Here is a 25206-nt window from a genome sequence, read left to right as displayed (position 1 = left end):
TAAGTTTGGATAGTTGCCAGAAAGGGCCATACTCCAGTTACATACGATCCTTTGGGCTTGTCCCCAGTTATCCTATGGGCTTGTCCCCAGTGATCTTCCGGGATCATTCTCAGTTATCCTATGGGCTTGTCCCCAGTGATCTTCCGGGATCATTCTCAGTTATCCTATGGGCTTGTCCCCAGTGATCCTTTGGGATTGTCCCCAGTTACCCTTTGGGCTTGTCCCCAGTTATCCTTTGGGCCTGTCCCTAGTCACTAACTTATCTTTTATATTGGCTTAGTCCCAAGTTATACTCCATTTTTCAGGTTTTCGAAGTTAAACCATTAAGGGTCCTTAATCCTTATTGTTCATTAAGATTTTTACTTATGGTTATCCTGATTAAAGGTTAGGATCCTAACTTGGATCCTCAGGTATGATCCTTAACTACTTTTAATTCCATTATTCATTTGAATAAACTTTGGACCTTGACAACTGAACCTATGATCCTTAAAATAAACTATCTTGAAAACTTTCGATTATAGGATATTTGATCCAGGATCATATCCTAAATTTCTTAAACATAATTTGCTCAACTTTTCAAACAAACATGTGTCAAAACAATTGAAAATCAAAAAGGATAATAACACAAGATAAGCGACAAAAGTTTAAGATTTTATTTATTAAACAAAAGGATCTTTAACCCTTTCAAAAAAGTTGTCAAAATTACCTACCCAAAGCTTCTACCAGCAATACGTGGCCCGTCCGCTGGGGTAGGTAAAGGGTGTCCATGATAATAGGTTCAAAAGTATTGCAGGGAAATTAAAAGGCGACAGGATCACAACGGCTTCATCCCCCAAACAGAGGATCCCTCCACCATGTGTAATCCTACCTATTGTTCAAAGGATCCAGGATCCTTAACCCTAAGAAACTATTGTCCAGAGATTACAAACCATAATTGTTTCAAACATCAACAACCACAAAAGACCACTACCAATCCTAAAAAATTGGGCTCCGGCCTAGTCAACAATATCCATCATCGCCCAATCATGCAGCTTACTTCTTCACTGCTCCCTCACCACCAGCTTCTCCACCCTGATCCTTATCAGCATCACCGCCTTCCAGCATGGGGATCTCCTCAGTCTCATCCTCATCCTCCAGGTCCGCCAACCTTGCCTTCCAACCCTCCACGTCCCATGAGCTCTTGTCAAAGGCAGGATCCTGAGCCTCCGCAGCCATTTGTAGTTGTATCTTGTACATAGCAGTTGCGGCAGAGACCTTGGCATCCTGGATGATCTCCTGCTTCTCGTTATCCATGTCAATCAGCCTCTGAGCAGCTTCATCCTTGGTAGCCTGGAGTTCCTTCTCAAGATCCGCTATCTTGAGATCCTTCAACACACCCATTTGCTGAAGATCGGCAATCTGGCTCTCCTGGTCCTCAACATTGCCAAGATAAGTTTCAATCTCAGCAAGTTTCTGCAAACAAAAGAAACAAAGACAAGCTCGGAATCAGGTGATCATCGAAAGATACTAGATAACCAACAGGGGCAGTGATCCTCACCTCGTTCACATAGTCAAGAAATTGCTGACGAAGGAGAGGGAATCCTTGGAGTTCATCAGAGGCTTTCCTCTTTTTTCCCTTACCCCGAATGGACGCTTTAGGAGCTGAGACTGAAGGGCTGACAGCAGAAGCTTTCTTCTTTGAGGAGGTGACATTGGCAAGGTCACTAATCCCAAACTTGGAGGCAGATTTAACGGACCTGGCAGATTTTCCAGCACCTACACAATTCAAAAAACAAGATAAGTTCCCTTCTAAAATTAAATATTTTTACATAATACTAACTTTCTATGAGGATACTTACTTGACATCGTGGCAGATGCAGAGGATATCTCTTGAGAATCTTGGATAATGACTTGAAAGCTTCGAACTTCAGGATCAAGCTTCTTGAAAGCTAACACTCTTTCTTTGGCAGCAGGGGTCAACCTTAAGTGAGCAACGGAGATAGCTGCATAAAAAGACAAAAAAAGAAAAGACATCAGTGATCCTCATCATATGAGACAGAACTGATAGTGATCCTTCGAGGATCCTCTATCCTACCATGAGTGGCCCATTCCTTGGGCAGATCCTTCCCATCCGGGATGGAATCCCTCTTAACAAAGAAAAATCGACGTTTCCAGTTGGCATCATTCTTGGTCACTTTGAAAATAGGGTGATCCTCCCCAGCTTTCCGTTTCAGCAGATACCGGTGGGAACCAAACGTAGTAAGATCATAGAGCTCGGCCAGCTCTGCCATCCCCAGATCAATCCCTTCTTGCTCGATGATCCTCTCGAAGGTATATAGAACCCTCCAGATCATCGGCATAGCTTGGATATATGAGATGCCGGTAAGAGAAAAGAAAGATTGGGTGAACATCGGAAAAGGATATGAATACCCAATGAGGAAGGGAGTAGCAGGAAAAGCCACCCAGACATCTGAGACAAGATCGCTCAAAGCAGTAGGATCAAAGGGTTTGAAAACAACATTCGCTGGGAAACAATGGCGAATCTTGTCTATGTGGATATCAGTAAAGCAGCATCTCTCCACGAGAGAATCCTTGATAATTCCCTGGCTCTTTAAGGGACTCTCCTTGGGACTCTTGTGCGGAGAATTACGGAGCAGCATATTTTGAACGAAAAACAGAGTAAAAGCATGAAAGAACAGAGCAAAGAAGAGAAAGAGGAAGATGATACCTGATCAAGAGTCTTCAATGATGGTTATAAAGGGAGATACTTCGAATTTAAATACAAAATGATCCTAACCCTATCTCCTATTTATAATGATGATTTGCAGGGATCGTCACATCAGTGACGTAAATATCACAACGGCTAGTCCATATGTAACGGCTAATAACCCGGAATCGTCCGTTAGAGATAAGCTCGAAACAAAATATAACTCATCTATTTACAATTAACTCCTTATATTTTGGGGGCAATTGTTGGGGCTGGATTTTACTACAAATGATCCTTATACGTGATCCTGACCAGTGATCCTTGTTTCTTTGGCAGATAGTGATCCTCAGCCAGACTTCAGGATCAGGATCATGGGACGATATGGTGATCCTTACACTAACGGTCACTTCCACTTGTTACAAAATTGTTTTGCAGGAACACCTAGCAGGATATGCCCTACACATCATGATCCAGGGACGCGTTTTCACAAATATGGCAAGAGCTAAATTGGAGATAGACGTTGTACCGGATATGGAAACTTAGCTTGATTAATGGGCAGCAATTTAGGCTAGATTATCTTTATTTCTAAAGGGGTAATGAGCTGATTAGTGGTCTATCTACCTAAAATAAGTTACCTACACATGTATAAATACCCATCTTCCTCATTCGGAAGGACACACACAACATACGACACAACTCTCAACTCTTAGACACTCAGTGATCCTTGTACTCAGCTCATTATCATCCGAAGTTGTAACTACATTTTTATTATATTGAAATTGGTGATCGGTAGTTGCCATCACCCGAGGTTTTTTATGCCGGAGATCATACATTGATCAAGGGCTTTTTCCTCGTATAAATCATTGTGTCTTTGCATCTTTATCATAGAAGTGATCCTTTACTTTCATAGCTAACCAAGCATCATACCCCATTTACATAAAGTTTGGTTACATTATCCTTGTGTGATTTTTGACCAAAACAACTTCCATGAAGGAGATTGTGGAAACCACACTGGGGGCAGGGCATTATTCTCGAGGATCCTTAGAACAGGATACTACTGGCCAACCATGAAAAGGGATGCTATAGAGTATGCTAAGAGGTGTGATCCTTGCCAAAGACATAGCAATATCCTTCACCAACCAGCTGAATTACTACACCCCATACCATCCTCTTGGCCATTCATGAGATGGGGAATGGATATAGTTGGCAAGCTCCCTAAAGCACCTGGTGGAAAAGTATTTATGCTTGCCATGACTGATTATTTTTCCAAGTGGATAGAAGCTGAAGCCTTCGCTCAAGTCAGAGAAAAGGAAGTCATATCCTTCATTAAAAGAAACATTATAACTAGATTTGGCATTCCCTCTGAAATTGTATGTGATAATGGCTCCCAATTCATTGGAAGTAGAACCACTAACTTTTGTGACAGTTGGGGAATCAAGATGATCACATCAACACCAGTTCACCCACAAGCCAATGGTCAAGCAGAATCATCCAACAAGATCATCATCAACAATCTGAAGAAGAAGCTAGGATCCAAGAAAGGGAAATGGGCAGAAGAGTTACCTTATGTGCTATGGGCTGATAGGACAACTCCCAAGAATGCCACCGGTCAAACACCCTTCTCTTTAGTATTTGGGGCAGAAGCAGTGATCCCAACAGAGATGGTGATCCCAACTGCTAGAACAAGTGCTCGTGATCCTGAAGAAAATGCTACAATCCTAGCTCAGGATTTGGATACTATTGAGGAAAACAGGGATCTAGCTAGGATAAGGATGGCAAGCTACCAACAAAGGATGGCTGGTGCCTACAACAAGAATGTCAGGATAAGGAAGTTCCAAGTCGGAGATATGGTGTTGAGAAAAGCATTTCAAAATACTATCAATCCTGCTGACGGGAAGCTAGCACCAAAATGGGAAGGTCCCTACTTGATTGAAGCTGAAGCAGGAAAGGGGGCATACAGGTTGCTAACCATGGAAGGAAACTTGTTACCAAGAGCCTGGAATGCTGTTCACTTAAAGAAATATTTCATGTGAACATGATCCTTCCTGCATGTGATCCTTACATTGAAGAATCCTTGAAGGATCCTGGAGATATCGGTGATCCTTACTCTGGTAATATGCTTATCCTAAAACTATTGCATTTTCTTACTTTTTGCCTAAGGATGAGGATCATGCATCCTTCATCCTCTACTCACGAACCATTTGAGTTATAATAGTTCAGGTATCTTCAGCAAGTCGTCAAAGATCTCCAAAAGCACCACAGATCCTTGGGTCCAACCCCAGTTATCCTTGGGATTATCCCCAGTTTCCGCCAGCAGCGCACGATGATCCTGGTATAGTTCACGTCTTTGGGACCAGTACCCACTTTCGGGCTGACAACCTCATCGTACTGGCTATATTTAGGATCCTACGTATAATGGTGGACGCACCATACATCCGTTCCTAAGGTTTCTAACGTTTTCACGTTAGCTAAGGTTTTGACATTTTCATGTCACTAAGTTTGGATAGTTGCCAGAAAGGGCCATACTCCAGTTTACATACGATCCTTTGGGCTTGTCCCCAGTTATCCTATGGGCTTGTCCCCAGTGATCCTCTGGGATCATTCTCAGTTATACTTTGGGCATGTCCCCAGTTACTAATTTATCTTTTACATTGGCTTAGTCCCAAGTTATATCTCACTTTTCAGGTTTTGGAAGTCTAATCATATAAGGGTCCTTAATCCTTATTAACTATCAAAATCTTATCTATGATTGTCTTGATTGAAGGTTAGGATCCTAACGTGGATCCTCAGGTATGATCCTTGACTATTTTTTATTATACTCTTTATCCTAACCAACCCTGATACTTTGACAACCGAACCTATGATCCTTGAACTAAAACACTTTGAGAATTTTCAATATGAGGATATTTGATCCAGGATCATATCCTAAGTTTATTAAACACTTTGTCAACTCTTGTTATTTTAACAAATATAGCAATTGAGAAATAAGAGGATTATTGAAGGATAACAACACAAGATAAGCCAGAAAAGTTAAGTTATATTATTAAACAAAAGGATCATTAACCCTTTCAAAAAGTTGTCAAAATTGCCAACCCACATTTCTACCAGCAAAACGTGGCCCGTCCACATGGGTTGGCAAAGGGTGTCCATTGTCTATGCGGTCTTAGCATTTTGCAGGAAATAAAGGCGGCAGGATCACAAAGGCTTCATCCCCCAAACAGAGGATCCCTCCACCTTTTGTAATCCTACCTATTGTTCAAAGGATCCAGGATCCTTAACCCTAAAAACTATTGTTCGAAGATTACAAACCATAATTGTTTCAAACACCACAAACTACTATCAAAATTTAAAAAATTGGGCTCCGGCTATGTCTAGAAGTTTCCATCATTGCCCAATCTTGCAGCTCAAACCTTCTCTGCACCATCACCACCAGCTCCACTCGCCTCCCCCGGATCCTTACCAGCATCTCTACCTTCAAGCATAAGGATATCCTCAACATCATCGTCATCCTCCAACTCTGCTAGCCTTGCCTTCCAGCCTTCAATGTCCCATGTGCTCTTATCAAAAGAAGGATCCTGAGCCTCCGTGGCCATCTGCAGTTGTATTTTGTACATAGCTATCGCGGCAGAAACTTTAGCGTCCTGAGTAATGTCATGCTTCTCATAATCGAACTTGATCAATGCTTTGACAGCCTCATCCTTAACAGCCCGGATCTTCTTCTCGAGATCAGTGATCTTGAGATCCTTCAGCACACCCATTTGATGAAGGTCGGCAATCTGGCGATCCTGATCTTCAACGTAGCCAACATAAGATTCTATTTCATTAAGTTTCTGCAAAAACAACAGGATATAACGTCAGACACGGGTGATCCTCAAAAACCATCAGGATAACCAACAGGGGCAGTGATCCTGACCTCGTTGACAGAATCAAGAAATTGCTGACGGAGGAGGGGGAATCCTTGAAGATCCTCAGAAATTTTCCTCTTCTTTCCCTTACCCCTAATGGGTAATTTAGGGGCTGAAGCAGAAGGACTAGCAACCGAAGTCTTCTTCTTCGAAGACGTGACCTTGGCAAGATCATCAATCCCAAACAAGGAGGCAGATTTGGCAGACTTGGCAGATTTTCCAGCACCTACACAATTCAAAAACAAGATAAGTTCCCTTGTTAAATTAAATACTCTTACATAAAACTTACTTCCTATAAGGATACTTACTTGACATTGTGGCAGATGCAGAGGATATCTCTTGAGAATCTTGGAAAGTGATTTGGAAGCTTCTAACTTCAGGATCAAGCTTTTTAAAAGCTAACACTCTCTCTTTTGCAGTGGGGGTTAATTTCAGACGAGCAATGGAAATAGCTGCATAAAAGACAAAGGAAAAAAGACGTCAGTGATCCTCATCATATGAGACAGGACTGATAGTGATCCTTCGAGGATCCTCTACCCTACCATGAGTGGCCCATTCCTTGGGCAAATCCTTCCCATCCGGGATGGAATCCCTCTTAACAAAGAAAAACCGACGTTTCCAGTTGGTATCATTCTTGGTAACTTTGAAGATTGGGTGATCCTCCCCAGCTTTCCGTTTCAACAAATATCGGTGAGAACCGAAGGTGGTGAGATCGTAAAACTCAGCTAACTCCGCCATCCCCAGATCAATCCCTTCCTGCTCGATGATCCTCTCGAAGGTATAAAGAACCCTCCAGATCATCGGCATAGCTTGGATGTAAGAGATGCCGGTTAAGGAAAAGAAAGACTGGGTAAAGTCTGGAAAAGGATACGAGTACCCTATAGCAAACGGGGTAGCAGGGAAAGCCACCCAGACATCCGAGACAAAGTCGCTCAAAGCAGTAGGATCAAAGGATTTAAAAACGGCATTCGCCGGAAAGAAATGACGAATTTTGTCTACGTGAGCATCACTAAAGCAACACCTCTCCGTAGGAGAATCCTTGACAATCCCCTGGCTTTTTAAGGGACTATCCTTCTTGGAATCCTTGAGCGGAGAATTCCGGAGCAACATGTTTGGAACAGAAACAAAGTAGAAACGAAAAACAGAGCAAAGAGAAGGAAGAAGGGAAAGATAGAAGAAGAGGATACCTGATCAGTCTTCGGTAGCGATTATAAAGGGAAGATATCTCGAACTTAAATGCAGAGTGATCCTAACCCTATCTCCTATTTATAATCATGATCTGCAGGATTGTCACATCTGTGACGTAATTATCACAACGGCTAGTCCATGTGTAACGGCTAGTTATCCGGAATCGCCCGTTAGAGATAAGATCAAAACAAAATATAACTCGTCTATTTACAATTAACTCCTTATATTTTGGGGGCAATTGTTAGGGCTGGATTTTTATTATAGGTGATCCTTACACATGATCCTAACCAGTGATCCTTGTTTCTTTGGCAGACAGTGATCCTCCGCAGAACTTCAAGATCAGGATCATGGGGGATTATGGTGATCCTCATACTAACGGCCACTTCCACTCAATACAATATTGTTTTGCAGGAACATCTAGCAGGATATGCTCTAGACATCATGATCCAGGAACGCGTCTTCACAAATATGGCAAGAGCTTAATCGAAGAAAGACGTTGCACAGGATATGGAAACTAGGCTTGATTTATGGGCAGCAATTTAGGCTAGATTGTCTTTATTTCTAAAGGGGTAATGAGCTGATAATTAGTCATTTTACCTAAAATAGGTCACCTACACACATATAAGTACCACCCTTCTTCATTCGGAAGAACACACACGACATACGACACAACTCTCAAACACTTAGACACTCAGTGATCCTTGTACTCAGCTCATTATCATCCAAAGTTGTAATCATATTTTTGTTATATTGAAGTTGGTGATCGGTAGTTGCCATCACCCGAGGTTTTTTATGCCGGAGATCATTCATTGATCAAGGGCTTTTTCCTCGTATAAATCATCGTGTCTTTGCATCTTTATCACAAAAGTGATCCTTTACTTTCATAATTAACCAAGCATCATACCCCGTTTTCATAAAGTTTGGTTACATTATCCTTGTGTGATTTTTGACCAAAACAGGGTGATCTTGAATGAATTGAGATACAATGAAGTAGATCCGAGATGGATTTCGAGATGTATTATTTAACTAATGTTGATGTCTGATGAAAGTGATATAATATGGTTATATCAAATGATCTCTGATGAATCACGGATATAATCTGGGCTTTCTTTACTTGGATCAACATCTGGGCTTCTTTCTATTTGGGCTTAAACAAAAACACTAACCTTAAACAGTGGACCCGAGTTCAACATTTATCCACCCATTTAGAAGTTTCTTGGTTGAAAATATTGCACTGAATATTGCACTGAAAACAATTTAATTTCCTCACTCTTGGACCGTTGATCTTTCTACTCATCTGACGTCTCACAATTACTAGGGATTTTTGAATTCCTGATGTTACAACATGTGCAGCCGTCAAAAAATATTCCCCTGACGTCAGCAGATTGAAACCATCTTTCTCGGAGACAATCATCGTACGCTATTCACCGGCCGGAACCAACATCTCTAACAACCTGCAACATTCATCCGAGCTTCATCTTCGTTCACCGATCACCGAACTCCGAATCCCTCAGTCATCAATTCCGACACCCGCCGTCACCACCGCATACTCCGTCATCACATCCATAACCAACACCTCCGACGATTATTCCGATCATCATCATCATTCATTAACCTGCAACGTTCATTGTTCAGTCGAGTCAACGTTCTCCGGCGACAACCAACTCTACCATAATCTCCGGTCACCGTCTTGACCTCCACTGTTATAATTACTGGCAAACTCACCGACCACTACCACGTGCACCACCATCCTCCGGTCACCACCTTTAACACTTTTAACAAAGAAGAACTTGAAACAGACGTGACGGCGGCTCCGGGATATGGCGTTGTCGAAGATGACGTCTCAGAAATCTCCATCTCTTTCGTCTCTTTCACCCTTCGCTAACCTTCGTTCACCGTTCACCATTAACCAATCACCAATTCGAATCTTTCATCACCAGTCACCACCGCATCATCATCTTTAACATCAAGACAGTCACCTCCATCTTCAAGACATCTTCATTTTAATCACCGTCATCGTCTCATATCACGGTCGTCTTCTCCGTTTGAACCATCACCACCATAACCAGATTCACCGTTTGAACCAAGATTTTACCTTTGACGAACAATCTTTCCCCGACAAGACACTGTGCAAATATTCTTCTCGTTCTTCTTCGAGCGATATCAAAACCAAGCCTTTGAAAGACTTCAATGGCTCTGATACCACTTGTAAGTCCCGAAAATACAGATCTAACAACGATATCAAACGATCACCAAGGATAGGCGGAATCCAAACTTGATGATGATCAAGAAATCAAGAACACAAAGATGAAGATTTGAATATACTCAAAGGCTTAAAGTTGCATACAATATTAATTGTCTAATATAACTTTCTAAAACCCAATCAACCCTAACTCCTAATTTCCATTAACTATTTATAGTAAGGGGTTTCCCCCAAAACCCTAGGCCCATTATCCCTAAGCCCACTCTAATACCCCCACTTTCTAGGAGCCTTATCCACAATTTTTTTTTTGGGTAAAGAGCCTTATCCACAATTACTAATCCATAAACCTATTGGGCCTAACAGTTTTACCATTTCGATCATCGTTATCTTTCACTGTGCTTTTGAGTTTTTCAAACTTCTCAGAAATCTGACGGTTTTCAAGAATTAACTTTTCATTTTCACTTTTAACTCTTTCATGATCAATTTTATCATTTTCAATTTGGTTAGTTAATTCTTTTATCCGTTCAGTTGAAGCTTTAACTCTTTTGTCACGCTCAAGAATTTGATTCTCAACGCTTCTGACTTTTGCTGTCAGATCTTCAACTTTCTTACCGTTGAGATACGTGACTGTATTACAAAATTTGCACTCTTTGTTGCAACTTTTGCAATCAACATTTCCATCAATTTTCTTACTTGACGGATTTGTTGACAAGTTTGAACTGACCTGGCTTTTTGACTCAGACACGAAGTTAGAGTCTACCTCAAGTGCCTTAGCAGCCAGCACTTTGTCAGCCATTTTTCCGAGATTTTCAGCATCCAACTCCTACGTTGTGTCAATAACCCCAGTATCAATCTTCTTTGACTTCTCTATCTCTTCTTTCTCCTTTTTCTCTTTCTCTTCTTTCTCTTTCTCGTCTCCAGTTCCCCACCATTTATTCTGCCAATAATCATCTTCATCTTTGAACTCCTTGATTATGGCTTCCAGATCAAGAGTTTTGTCATCGACAACAATATTTCCATATGGATCAAGATAACACTCTCTGTCCGGATCCCATCTTCTCGCTCTCTTCGCTTCCAAATAGATACCAGATATTCGAATTATTCTGTTTTCAGCCAACATTTTTCTGTGTCTGTACTTCTGCTCTTCAGTTCTGTTGTCTTTCCACGGAATAGGTTCGGTTTTTGCCATGAATGCGTAGCCAACCGCATCTTCCTCTGGTAGAACCTCTTGACTCCAATCATACCCCTCATCATCATAAATCACCGCAAGAGCTCTAGATTTCTCTTTGTTGTCTTCAACCTGCTTCAATCTAGGCGGCTCGGATTTATTCTGATGATATATTGCCTTCTTGTAATAGTCTTCTCTGAAAGGGTTCTCTGACTCATCAGCATATGCGTTTCTGCATTCTCGCTTGAAGTGACCTTTCTGCTTACACTTGAAGCATGTCACCTTGGACTTATCAAAACCCAGCTTGGTAGATGGACCACCAATTGTCTTCCTGTCGGTTATTTCCATGAAACGCTGTGCTCGATGAACAGCACTGGCCATACACCAATGAATGTCGATTAGTTCCTTTTCTTCAGGATCTATTTGATCATAGTCCTCTTTCGTTAGGTTGGTGTTGCCTATCTTCCCTGCTACTAGCCCTTCATACGACTCCAACACAAATGCTAGAAAGATCATTTGTTGTTTAGCCGACTCCTCATCAAAATTCTGAGCATTCTTTAAGTCTATTGCAATGTTACATTGAAAACGATTCTTTGCATCAGAATGACTTGCAGATGATGAAGATCCACTATGATAACCACTGTGATTTCCACTGCTTTGACCACTTTGACTTTCTTTGCTTGCTGTGGACACATTCTCAGCAGTAAACGCAGTCTTGGGAGAAGTTGCTTTTGGCATCATGCTTTTTGGAAAATACAAATCCAAATTCTGCTGGTAGGATGAGTGATTGACTTTGTATGTCTTCTTCAGTTCCAGATCGTGACTTTCAAGTCTCTCAATCAACAAATCCACAGTCAACTTTGCAGGCTCGATGGTGTTTTTCAGCATCAGCGCATAATATCTCCAATCCATCTCGTCTGGTAATGAATCGAACAACTTGTCGACTAGTTCATCGTTAGAATATGTAATTTCATGTCTAGCTAGCTCTAGTTTCAAATGCCCAAACCTCTCTATCATCTTTGACACTGATTCATTCTTTAGACAGCCAAACATATCAAATTCTTTCCTAAGAAGTTTCTTTTTACTTTTCAGAATTTCAGCACTTCCTAGACATTTAGTTTCTAGCTTTTTCCAGAGATCTTTTGCATTTGAATAATCGATCAATGAGATTATGTCCTCTCGGACGGACTGGAATAACAATGCCACACATTTCTGCTCAGCCACAAATGATTCAATCTCCTCAGTTGATGTTAAAGTTTCACCATTTTTGTTTCCATCTGAATATCAAGTTTTCAGACTCCTCCAGCTGGGAAATGCAAATGTCATCAACCAATCTTCAAACTTTCTTGACCACCGACTGTATTCCTCGATAACCATTAGCTTTGGTGGTTTATTGAAGGTTCCAAAGGCACTTTCCGATTCCCAAGCTTCCTTTTTCTTCACATTCGACGGATTCTCATTGTTTTTGCTTGTAGATGAATCGTCTCCCGAATTTCCAGAAAATGCATACAAATCGCTGAACGGATTCAAGAATATGTCATCCATCTTGAGTGTACCTGCAAAATCAGCAATCACTTAGAAAAATTTTCGAGATTTTGAAAAACAATGACACAAAAGCGAAATCAGCTTGTATGTCCACAAAAGCGAAATATCAGTGTGGAGACACAAAAGCGAAATATCACTTTGACAGAAAAGCGAAATCAGAGATGTTCCTAAGAGCGAAACCCTATGAGCGAAATAGGCAATGTACGTATGAGCGAAATAACAAAATTCCTATAAGCGAAATATCTATGTTCGTATGAGCGAAATAGTACTGTCCGTATGAGCGAAATAGGTACGTTCGAGCGAAACCCCTTCGTTTACAAGATCTTATGAGCGAAATAGCTCCGATGTCCGAATAAGCGAAACCCTATTTTTAGCTAATTTTTACCATTTTTAAGCCGTGTTTTAACCTGAATCTTTCTAGGGTTTGTTAATTGTATGTTTTACACGTTATACTCAAAAATCAGGCCATTTCAACTGTAGGAAAGTGTTCAAGTCGAAAAAGTATGAGAGAAAGTGAGTAGAAATGAGAGAATTTGGTAGAATCAAGCTGTAGCAGTATGAACTCCTCGTCCTGAGCTCTGATACCACTTGTTGGACCGAGTTGTGACCCTAAAGAGTCAGTAAAAGGCAGTTCATCCCCAAATACAAAGGCGGAATCAATGTAGATGAAGTAACACAGCTGTTCCATTCAATTCCTTCTCTTTTAATGCTTTCTGGAATAATTTTGACAGAGTTTCATTACAAAGCAATGACTACGTTTCGCTCCAACGTGCACACATGAATGAACAGGTTCCGCTCATAGATGCTATATATAGTTCTTGTGGTTTCGCTCATAAGACATGACACAAAAGCGAAACCCCCCTGAAACCATATAAGCGGAACCCTAGATGACTAATAAGCGAAACCTTATACAAATTATGACACATCAGCGAAACCTATATAAACAACCCTAATCTTGATTTCCAAGCTTAAATCTAACTTATCTTGACCTAAGACTCAATGCATACGTAGTCAACAGACATCTCATGCATCAACACCTCCAGCAGATGCACAAGTTATAAACTTCATATCCGGAGGATCATACATTTGTGGTACTTCCTTTTCAGCAGCCAAAAGACATGCCAAGGAAACCAAGATAGATAATGGAGACAGACCCATTCGAACATCCAGTGTGACCAAGGATAAAGTCATAACTTTTGATGAGGATGATCGTGTTGACATTCAGGATCCTCATCATGATGGTCTTGTTATTACTCTTTTTATTTCTAACCATTTTGTTCGCAGGATCCTTATAGATGGAGGAAGCTCTGTGAACATCATCCAGCTTGATGTCCTTAAGAAGATGAATATTCCTAAATCCAATATTATACCAAGATCCTCAGTGCTTGTGGGATTCAGTGGGGAGACCAAGAATACTCTGGGGGACATCAAACTCCCAATCTATATCGAAGGATTACATTCTTATCAAAAATTTTGTGTTATAGATTGCTTATCCTATTGTAATGTTATCCTTGGCAGGCCTTGAATACATGACATGAAGTCAGTCCCATCGACTTATCATCAATGTGTGAAGCTTCCTAGTCCATGGGGGGTGGTGAAAATTGAGAGCGAACAGCAAGAGGCTAAGAACTGCTACACTTCATCAATGAAACCAGCCTCAAGGCCTAGAGAGCAATAGCAATTAGAGGATCCTCCAAGGGATGTCTTCGAGGCAAGAGAGCAGGATGTAGAAGAAATCCTTATGAATCCTCATGATCCTGAATCCAAGATTTATATAGGATCAGGGATCCTTAGCAAAATAAAAGAGGATTTGGTATCCTTCCTCAAAAGGAGAAAATCTACCTTTGCATGGAAACACGAAGATATGACAGGTATATCTAAGGATATAATTACTCATAAACTTGGCATTGACAGGTCATTCAAACCAATCCATCAAAAGAGAAGGAAGTTTGCACCAGAAAGAAATGCCATTATCCAGGAGGAGGTAGAAAAATTACTCTGAGCAGGTATGATAAGAGAGGTTAAGTATCCAAGATGGTTGGCCAATGTGGTTGTTGTTCAAAAGAAAATTGGAAAGTGGAGGGTATGTGTCGACTTTACTGATTTAAATAAGGCATGTCCCAAGGATCTTTTCCCATTACCCCACATTGACTCCATGGTGGATGCTACCACGGGTCATGAACTGTTAACTTTTATGGATGCTTCATCTGGATTTCAACAAATTCAAATGGAACCATCTGATCAAGAGGATACAGCCTTTATGACCCCAACTGGTATTTATTGTTATATTGCTATGCCATTTGGACTAAGAAATGCAGGTGCTACTTATCAAAGGCTAGTTAATATGATGTTCAAGGATCACATTGGGCACACTATGGAAGTCTATATAGATGACATGGTGGTTAAGTCTAAAAAAGCTGAGGATCACCTTAAAGACTTGGAGGAAGCATTCAATATCCTTGATAAATTTAATATGAAACTAAATCCTTCCAAGTGTCACTTTGGTGTTAAAGCAGGTAAATTCCTAGGCTATATGGTGACTAAGAGGGGCATTGAAGCAAGTCTAGAGCAAATTAAGGCTATTGTGAACATTAAATCACCCGCCAATGCTAAGGATGTGCAAAGATTAACAGGCAGGATCGCAGCCTTAAACAGATTCATATCTAAATTCTCGGAAAAGTGCAAGGAATTCTATGACATCCTGAGGAAAAACAAGAAATTTGAATGGACTGAGAAGCATGAAAGTGCCTTCAAAGCTCTTAAGGATTACCTATCCTCAGCCCCCGCTTTGATGAAACCAGAAAAGGGGGATATATTATCCTTATACCTAGCAGTATCCTTAAAAGCAGTAAGTGTGGTCCTTGTTAAGGATCACCAAGGTACACAACATCCTGTTTATTATGTAAGTAAGAGTTTGCTTGACGCTGAATCCAGGTATTCACATTTAGAAAAACTTATCCTTGCTTTAATCATGGCATCCACTAAATTAAGACATTATTTGAAACTCATGCCATTATTGTTAAGACTAATTTTCCAATTAAGAATGTTCTTAGGAAACCTGAAATGTCAGGAAGGATGGCTAAGTGGGCAGTGAAGCTCAGTGCTTAAGATATAAGATATGAGCCTAGAACAGCTATCAAATCCTAAGCCTTAGCTGACTTTGTGGCAGATTTCAGTAGTGACTTGCAAAGGGAAGCTGAATTAGAAGTCCAACAGCTAGAGGAGACTAAGGATCCTTGGATACTCTTCACTGATGGAGCCTCTAATGTCAAAGGAATTGGGCTTGGAATACTACTAAAATCGCCACAGGGGGACATAATACCCCACTCTATAGCTTGTGAGTTCCAAACTACAAACAATGAGGCTGAATACGAAGCCTTGATAGCTGGTTTGCAAATTGCCAAGCATATGAGGATCAGGTATCTTGAGGTACATGTAGACTCATTATTAATCACTAATCACCTTAATGGATCCTATGCTGTTAAAGGTGAAAAGCTAATCAAATACTTAGAGATAGTCAAAGAGTTGACACTCTCTTTTGTATCTTTTAGTTTGACACATGTACCAAGAGAAGAGAATGCAGAAGCTGATGCACTGGCCAATTTAGGATCATCCTTGAAGATCCCAGAGGATATCAAAATCCCTATTATCCATATCCTGAATCCTGCTATCGAGGATCATGTGGCTATGGAGATAGGAGAAGATTCTGCGATCATGCCTAGTGATGCTCCGCAATCAGGATCCTGGATCCTCCCAATCATGAGATATATCCAACATGGAGAGATCCCTACAGGAGAAAACCCCAGAGCTTTCAGAATTAAGGTATCTCAATTTACAATATTGAATAACATGCTATACAAACGATCTCTTGCATGACCATATCTTAGATGTATTGAGGATCCTGAAATTCAAGAAGTTTTAAAGGATCTCCATGAATGAGATTGTGGAAATCACACTGGGGGCAGGGCATTATTCTCAAGGATCTTGAGGACAGGGTACTATTGGCCTACTATGAAGAAGGATGCTGTGGATTATGCTAAAAGATGTGACCCTTGTCAAAGACATAGTAATATCCTTTATCAACCAGCTGAACTTTTGCATCCTATATCCTCCTCTTGGCCATTTTTGAGATGGGGAATGGATATAGTTGGTAAGCTTCCTAAGGCACCTGGTGTAAAAGTATTCATGCTTGCTATGACTGATTACTTCTCCAAGTGGATAGAGGCTGAAGCCTTTGCTCAAGTCAGAGAGAAAGAAGTGATATCCTTTATCAAAAGAAATATTATTACTAGATTTGGTATCCCTTCTGAAATTGTATGTGATAATGGATCCCAATTTATTGGGAGTAGAACTACTAACTTTTGTGACAGCTGGGGGATTAAGATGATAACATCAACACCAGTCGACCCACAAGCTAATGGCAAGGCAGAATCATCCAACAAGATCATCATCAACAACTTGAAAAAGAAACTTGGATCCAAGAAAGGAAAATGGGCAGAAGAGCTACCTTATGTATTATGGGCTGATAGGACAACTCCCAAGAATGCTACCGGTCAAACTCCATTCTCTTTGGTATTTAGAGCAGAATCAGTGATCCCTACAAAAATGGTGGTTCCTACTGCAAGAACAAGTATCCGTGATCCTGAAGGAAATGCTGAAAACTTGGTTCAAGACCTAGATACTATAGAAGAACTCAGGGATTTGGCAAGGATAAGGATGGCCAGTTATCAACAAAGGATGGCTGGAGCTTACAACAAGAATGTCAGGATCAGGAAATTCCAAGTTAGTGATATGGTGTTGAGGAAAGTATTTCAGAATACCACCAGTCCTGCTGATGGAAAGTTGGCACCAAAGTGGGAAGGCCCTTATTTGATTGAAGCTGAAGCAGGAAAGGGGGCATATCATTTGCTGACAATGGAAGGTGATTTGTTACCAAGAGCTTGGAATGCTGTCCACTTGAAGAAATACTTCATGTGATAAGGATCCATGATCCTTAGCTAAGGAGTATCCTCGAAGGATCCTTACATGACAAAGGATCCTCATTTTGGTAATGATCCAATATTAAACTATTCCCATCCTTAATTATCCTATATATATATATATATATATATATATATATATATATATATATATATAGGGCTGCTAGAATGAGAACCACCTCGAGTTGTAAGAACCGCGAGAACTACACCCCACGGGTGGGCGTTCACCATGATTTTTTTTACAACTAGATGTGTGTATTATAAACACAGCCGTAAAAAAAAATTTTAAACGCCGCGGCCGAGGGGGTAGTTTTTTACACCACAAGTTTGGTGTTTTTAATTTTTTTTCTTTTTTCTTTTTTTTTCACCAAACTTGTGGTGTAAAAAACTACCCCCTCGGCCGCGGCGTTTAAATTTTTTTTTTACGGCTGTGTTTATATTACACACATCTAGTTGTAAAAAAAAATCATGGTGAACGCCCACCCGTGGGGTGTAGTTCTCGCGGTTCTTACAACTCGGGGTGGTTTTCATTCTAGCGGCTCCCTATATATATATATAAGGATAAGGATCCTGGATCCTTCATCCTCCTTTCACTTGTTTTAAGTTTTGCAGAAGGTTTGGATAAGTCTCTACAGAAGCATCCAGTTATTTGGGCTTGTCCCCAGTTCTTTGGGCTAGTCCCCAGTCTTTGGGCCTGTCCCCAGTATCGCCAGTAGCGTACGATGATCCTGGTACAGTTCATGGCAATGGGACCAGTACTCGCTTTAGGGGCTGACAATTTCATTGTACTGACTGTATCCGGGATCCTACGTATAATGGTAGACGTACCATACATCCGTTCCTAAGGTTTCTAACGTTTTCACGTTAGCTAACGTTTTGGCATTTTCATGTCACTAAGTTTGGATAGTCGCCAGTGAGGGCCATACTCCAGTTTACACAAGATCCTTTGGGCTTGTCCCTAGTTATCCTTTGGGCTTGTCCCCAGTTATCCTTTAGGCTTGTCCCCAGTATATTGGGCTTGTCCCTAGAATTGTTGGGCTTGTCCCCAGTCACTAACTTATCTTATATGTTGGCTTAGTCCCAAGTTATATTCTATTTCAGGTTTTCGAAGTTAAACAAGCAAGGATCCTTGATCCTTACCTTCCACTAAGGTTTGTCTTTTTGATTATCCTAATCATTATTGTGGAGGAGTTAGGATCCTAACTTGGATCCTCAGGTATGATCCTTAAATCACTTTGATTTTATTTATCATTTATATAAGTGACCCTTATTCTTTGACAACAGACCCAATGATCCTAAAACGACGTAACCTTTCTGAAGTTTTTCGACTATAGGATATTTGATCCTGGATCATATCCTAAAATTCTTAAACATAATTTATTTAACTTTTCTTATTCAAACAAAGTATATAATAACATTTGGAAACTAAAGGATTCATAAGGATAACAACGCAGGATAAGCCAAAAAGTTAAAATTTTATTTATTCACAAAATGTTCAACCCTTTAAGGTTGTCAAAATTGCCAACCCACATTTCTACCAGCAAAACGTGGCCCGTCCACATGGGTTGGCAAAGGGTATCCATTGTTCATGTGGTCATAACAGTGCAGGAAATTAAAGGCGGCATGATAACAAGTGGCTTCATCCCCCAAATAGAGGATCCCTCCACCACCTATTATCCTACCTATTGTCTGAGGATCCTTGATCCATAAACCTAGTAACTATTGTTCAAAATACAACCCCTCATTGTTCAACAAAACAAACTACCAGACTTAAAAAATGGGCTCCGGCTATGTCTAGAAGTGTCCATCATCGCCCATTCATGCAGCTTACACCTTCGCTGCATCACTTTCACCAGCTCCACCTGCTTCTCCACCCTGATCCTTGCCGCTGTTGGTCGCCTCAATTACCAGAACCTCATCAGCCTCCTCTTTGTCCTCCAACTCAGCCAGCCTAGCCTTCCAGCCCTCCATGTCCCAGTTGCTCCTGTCAAAATTAGGATCCTGAGCTTCTTGGGCCATCTGCAACTTGGTTTTGTACATGGCAATGGCAGCGGAGACTTTAGCATCCTCCATGATCTCCTGCTTTTCATAATCAGCGTTGATCTGAGCTTTAACCGTTTGAGTTTTGGCATCATTGAGGTCCTTTTCAAGGGAGGCAATCTTGTGATCCTTGAGCACCGCCACTTGTTGAAGGTCCGAGTATTTTTCTTCGAGCTCTTCAACGTTCCCAACGTAGTCCAGGATTTCAGAAAATTTCTGCAAAAGAGAAGATACAATTCAGGATCCCTTACTGTCAGTATGGAAGGATCATGTACAAGAATCACATTTAAGGATCGGCTATTCTTACATCAACAACGTATTCCTCGAACTGATGCTGGATCAGGGGAATGCCTTCAAGGGTACCGGCAGCCTTTGTCTTCTTCCCACCTCTTCATTTTGAAGTGGTTGCTTTGGGGACTATGACGGAGGGGCTAGCGGCAGACTTTTTCTTTCCGGATCGGATGGTGTCAAGATCAGCGACACTAAAGCGAGAAGCAGACTTTGATGACTTTCCAGCACCTACACATCCAAAACAGATAAGTATCCTTATCCCATTTCTATTTAACTATTTGATTAAACATTTAATTATGCAAACAACAGGATACTTACTTGACATTGTTACAGAACTTGAGGATACTTCTTGAGAATCCTGGGTGATGGCTTGAAATGACCTTGTTGCAGGATCAAGTTTTCTGAAAGCAGCAAGCCTCTCCTTGGTGGCAGGTGATGGTATAATATGTGAAACACAGATAGCTGCACGAACGAAATGAAAACATGTTAGTGATCCTCACCAGAAGCAAGCTTATTCGGTGATCCTTCTAAGGATCCTCTATCCTTCCATGGGTGGCTCACTTCCTTGGAAAATCCTTCCCGTTTGGAATGGTATCCCTCCTGACAAAGAAGAATCTCCTTTTCCAGTTGGTATCATTTTTGGTAGTCTTGAGGATGGGGTGTTCTTCGCCAGGCTTATGTTTGAATAAATATCGGTGGGATCCGTGGCTCACTAAGTTGTACATCTCTGCCAACTCCGACATTCCCAGATAGATGCCTTCTTGCTCAATGATTCTTTCAAGGGTGATCAAGACCCTCCACATCATTGGCATAGCTTGAATATAGGAGATGCCGGTGAGGGAAAAGAAAGATTGGGTGAATTCAGGGAAAGGGTATGTGTATCCTATTGTGAATGGAGTGGCCGGGAAAGCTACCCAGGTTTCAGAAATAAAATCGCTCAGAATGGTGGGGTCAAAGGTTTTGAAAATGGTACTCGCCAGAAAGCAATGACGGATTCTGTCTACTTGTGGATCAGTGAAGCAGCATCGTTCTTTCATGGAATCTTCGATGATCCCCTGGCTCTTAAAAGGAATGTCTTTTGTGTGATCCTTAGCCGGGGAGGATCTTAGCATCATTTTAGTCATGATGGTGGAGAAGAAGATGAACAGGAAAAGAAAACGTAAAGGGAGAAGAGGAAGAGAGATACCTGATTGATCTTCGAATGTGGATTTAAAGGGAGTCTTTCTTGAATTTAAATGCAAATTGATCTATATCCCTAACTTCAATTTATAATAATGATCTTGCAGGATAGTCACTTCAGTGACGTCAGGCTTGTAATGGCTAGTCCGTCTTCAACGGCTAGTTATCCGTTGATTCGTTGCGGATAAGAACGAGAAAATACAACTCGTTATTTACATTTTTACTCCTTGTATTTTGGGGGCAATTGTTAGGGGAAGATTTTCCTGTGATCAGCGATCCTCAATTGCTGTCGGGTTTAAGGATCCTTAATTCTGTCTGAATTAGTGATCCTCAGAGAGTATTGTAGGATCAGGATCCAGGATCATTATAGTGATCCTTACACTAACGATTATCTACTTTGAATATGGAATTGTTTTGCAGGAGTACGTGCTTGGACTTAGTCATGGCGATATTCCTGGAGCATATTCTCTTTTATTCCGCACGTGCTTGACCATGGTGAACGTTATGGAGATCGTGGGGAGAGGGCATGAATTGCGGGTAGTTAGTTATTTAGATATTTACTAAATTTAAAAGGGGATAGCGAGCTAGATTAGAACACTTGGCTATTTTTGGCTAAACACACACACTCATACTGCTCTCATCAGTTTACAACACTTTGCTCGGCGATTACACATCATTGTTACACATTTCACTCTAGTGATCCTTGTAAGTAGCTCGCTATCATCCGAAGTTGTAACACACATTTTATTTAATTTAAGTTGGTGATCGGTAGTTTCCATCACCCGAGGTTTTTTATGCCGGAGATCAACTTTTGATCAAGGGCTTTTTCCTCGTACAAATCATTGTGTCACTTATTCATTACATTTCTGGGTGATCCTTAATATTGTTCATTGATTCAAGCATCACACCTCACACATAAAGATTTGGTTGCATTCTCTTTGCTTGATTTTTGACCAAAACAAACTCCACACATGCCTCCCCAGTTGTCGGCTTGTTCTTCCATTTCTAATCCCACACAGTCACCTCCCCTTTTTTGTTGTCCACCACCCAAGACCCTTTGCTGCCATTCTGTACATAATTGGATAATCATACATAAGGCAATTGTTCAGAATCCATACATCAACGACATAGTCTAATTTTCAACATAATGCACATGTGCATATAATTTAATACAATATCATTTACAATCAACGTAATGCACATGTGCATATAATTTAATACAACATTATTTCGAGTAAAAATATCCCGGATGTCAGTTCGTTTGGCCGTACGGTCGCGATGTTCGGTTAATTACGACGGAATGCGCATAAGCGCGAAAGACGATCCAAATTGCGCGACGAATGGATTTTTCTCATGCCATACACTAAGGAATAATATAAGGATGCTTACATAAATTTTTGGATCTCCGGATGTATTCAGAACGTAAGTTATGCGCAAAAGTGCAAAGTTGTGCACTTTTGACACTTTTAGCCCCTGAATGATCCAAAAGTTTGTTTTAGCATACCAAACCCCTCAAAGCCTATTCCTAAGCTATGTAAAGGATATTTATGGTATGTTTAACTTGTGGACATGTTCCGAAATGTTTGTTACAGTTCAAATTGGCATACTTTCGTAGTTTGTCAAGTTTAGTCCCTGTAAGCGAATTAACTTGTTTTTGCCATACCAAAGCCTTCAAAACTTATTTCTAAGTTATGTAAGGGTTATTTAAGGTATGTTGAGTATATGTTGCTGTTCCAGAGTATTTGTCGCATTAAACTGAGTACGTTTTATGCACCAGTTTGCGTATAATTCTCCAGAAAGCGATCTAGAGCTTGAAATCGAACAAGAGTTGATATGTGCAAACGATACACATATTTATATATGTCCAAAGTATGAAATACAATATTTCATTGGTTTGGCGTTTGTTTGATGGTTGAAGTGACACAGGTGTCACAGTCTCCCCTACTTTAGGAAATTTCGTCCCGAAATTTTGTTTTAGAGGAAACTTGTGAAGACAGCCGTGACGGTTTCGCTTTCTGACAAATCCATTGAACCCTTAGGTAAAACTCTGGGCCATGTTAGGATCCATAGCGAAAATTTCAACCCACAAAGTGAAGTCCTTGTAGTAACAAAACATGGAGTTTCGAACTACGGGCAGGAGAACGTTTCCCGTGAAAAGTTATCATAGGAAACTTGTGTGTGCTTGAAATCAGAATTGGGGAGTGTAAGGATAAATGACATGGGTCAAAATCCAAGACTTCTCCCGTATCATTACTCTTGTCACTGTAGGCCTTAACACATGACATAACTTCCTGTGGTTTCTGTGCACTGAATTCCATAATTATGTAGGCCTCCATAATTACGTACTTCCTTGCACAGTCCGCACAGTTCATTTCATAATGCGTATGGAAAAAAAATCAAACGAATAATCTCTTCAGCTAAACTACCCAAGAGAAATATTTAACTACATCAACGTAGGATGTCTTTAACTAGATTGTCGAACCAATCTATTTAACTTAGATCGACGTAGGATCTCTTTAACTAGACCACCCGAGGGCCTCTTTAACTATATCAACGCATGACATATTCAACTAGATTGTCGAACCAATCTCTTTAACTTAGATCGACGTAGGATCTCTTTAACTAGACCACCCGAGGGCCTCTTTAACTATATCAACGCATGATATATTCAACTAGATTGTCAAACCAATCTCTTTAACTTAGATCAACGAATGATCTATTTAACTAAACTACCCACGGGGAATATTTAATTAAACTAACCACGGGGAATATTTAACTACATCGATGTAGGATGTCTTTAACTAGATTGTCGAACCAATCTCTTCAACTACATCGACGCGTATTATCCTTAAACTTTGGAATAGTACTTTATAATCCAAGGGACTTAACTACAACATAGAAGTCCATTTAGGAATTAAGATAGTACCTTTTTGAATATCCTTCTACGAATCCCTCATATGAAGGTATGAAAGATTCTATGAGGATTTAGATAGCGAATATCTAGAGTATACAGAAACACAAAATGCATATATGGAAAGACAAGATGTATAAACACATAGTCACATAACCACAAAATTGTTTATCTAGATCTCAAATTTGTTAATTTGTTTTGTTGATTACGTACATGAATTTAAAGTACACTAGGAATCCATTTCATGGATTTCATTCGGTACTTTAAACATTAGCAAGAATCTAACTATGAAGATAGAAAGATCTCCTATAAATTCGATTTCGTTTTCAAGAAAACACAATTTTCGAATTAAGGTACAATAATTTTTGAATATACGGAAATACCCTTAGGTACCCTATTAAGAATTTATAGTGGTACTTTGGGTATTCGTGGGAAACACAAGAGATAATAAAAGGGAAGAAATTACGGGGTAGTCTGTTCTTCAAGGAATACGGTTCCTTGATTGTTGGTATTGTAGAGGATACGTTGTTTATACATGACATCACATTTGTACATTGCAATGTAGAATAAAAGATTTATTTATAAACAACAACTGTTTCATGGACCTTGACTACAAAAGAAAATAATACATAAGGTTTGATTATCTCTAAACAACATTGTCTTCTAGTTGGTCCGATGCTCATCCTTGCGCTTGATTCGCATTAGCAATCTTTGGGCAATTTCTCCGGAAATGGCCCATTTCGTCACAGTTGAAGCAAGGACCTAGTGGAAGACGAGCTTGAGCAGGATTTACTTGAGGTTGGTTTGGACCACCTTGGTTTGGGGTAAATCGACAAGCATTTGCCAGGTGACCGAGTCGCCCACACGATGCACATAAACGACACTGTAACTGAGCTAAGTGGTGTGCATTACATCTGTCGCATATCGGTGCAGTACCGGCATAAGGTTTCTTTGCAGGAGGTTGAGTTGGTTGGTTGCGGGTGTTTTGGTTGGGTTGAGCAGCAATCGCAAAATTCTGCGAAGCCTTACGCTTCTTAGACTTCTCAGGGGATCCGGTCTGTTCATCCATGGTCTTTGATTCCTCGATTGGCTTCTTGTCACCCTTTCGAAA

This window comes from Helianthus annuus, chromosome 4 (genome assembly GCF_002127325.2).
Source record: "Helianthus annuus cultivar XRQ/B chromosome 4, HanXRQr2.0-SUNRISE, whole genome shotgun sequence".
Classification (NCBI taxonomy): domain Eukaryota; kingdom Viridiplantae; phylum Streptophyta; class Magnoliopsida; order Asterales; family Asteraceae; genus Helianthus; species Helianthus annuus.
The sequence above is the reverse complement of the archived record's forward strand: the minus strand, read 5'-3'. Positions refer to the sequence as shown.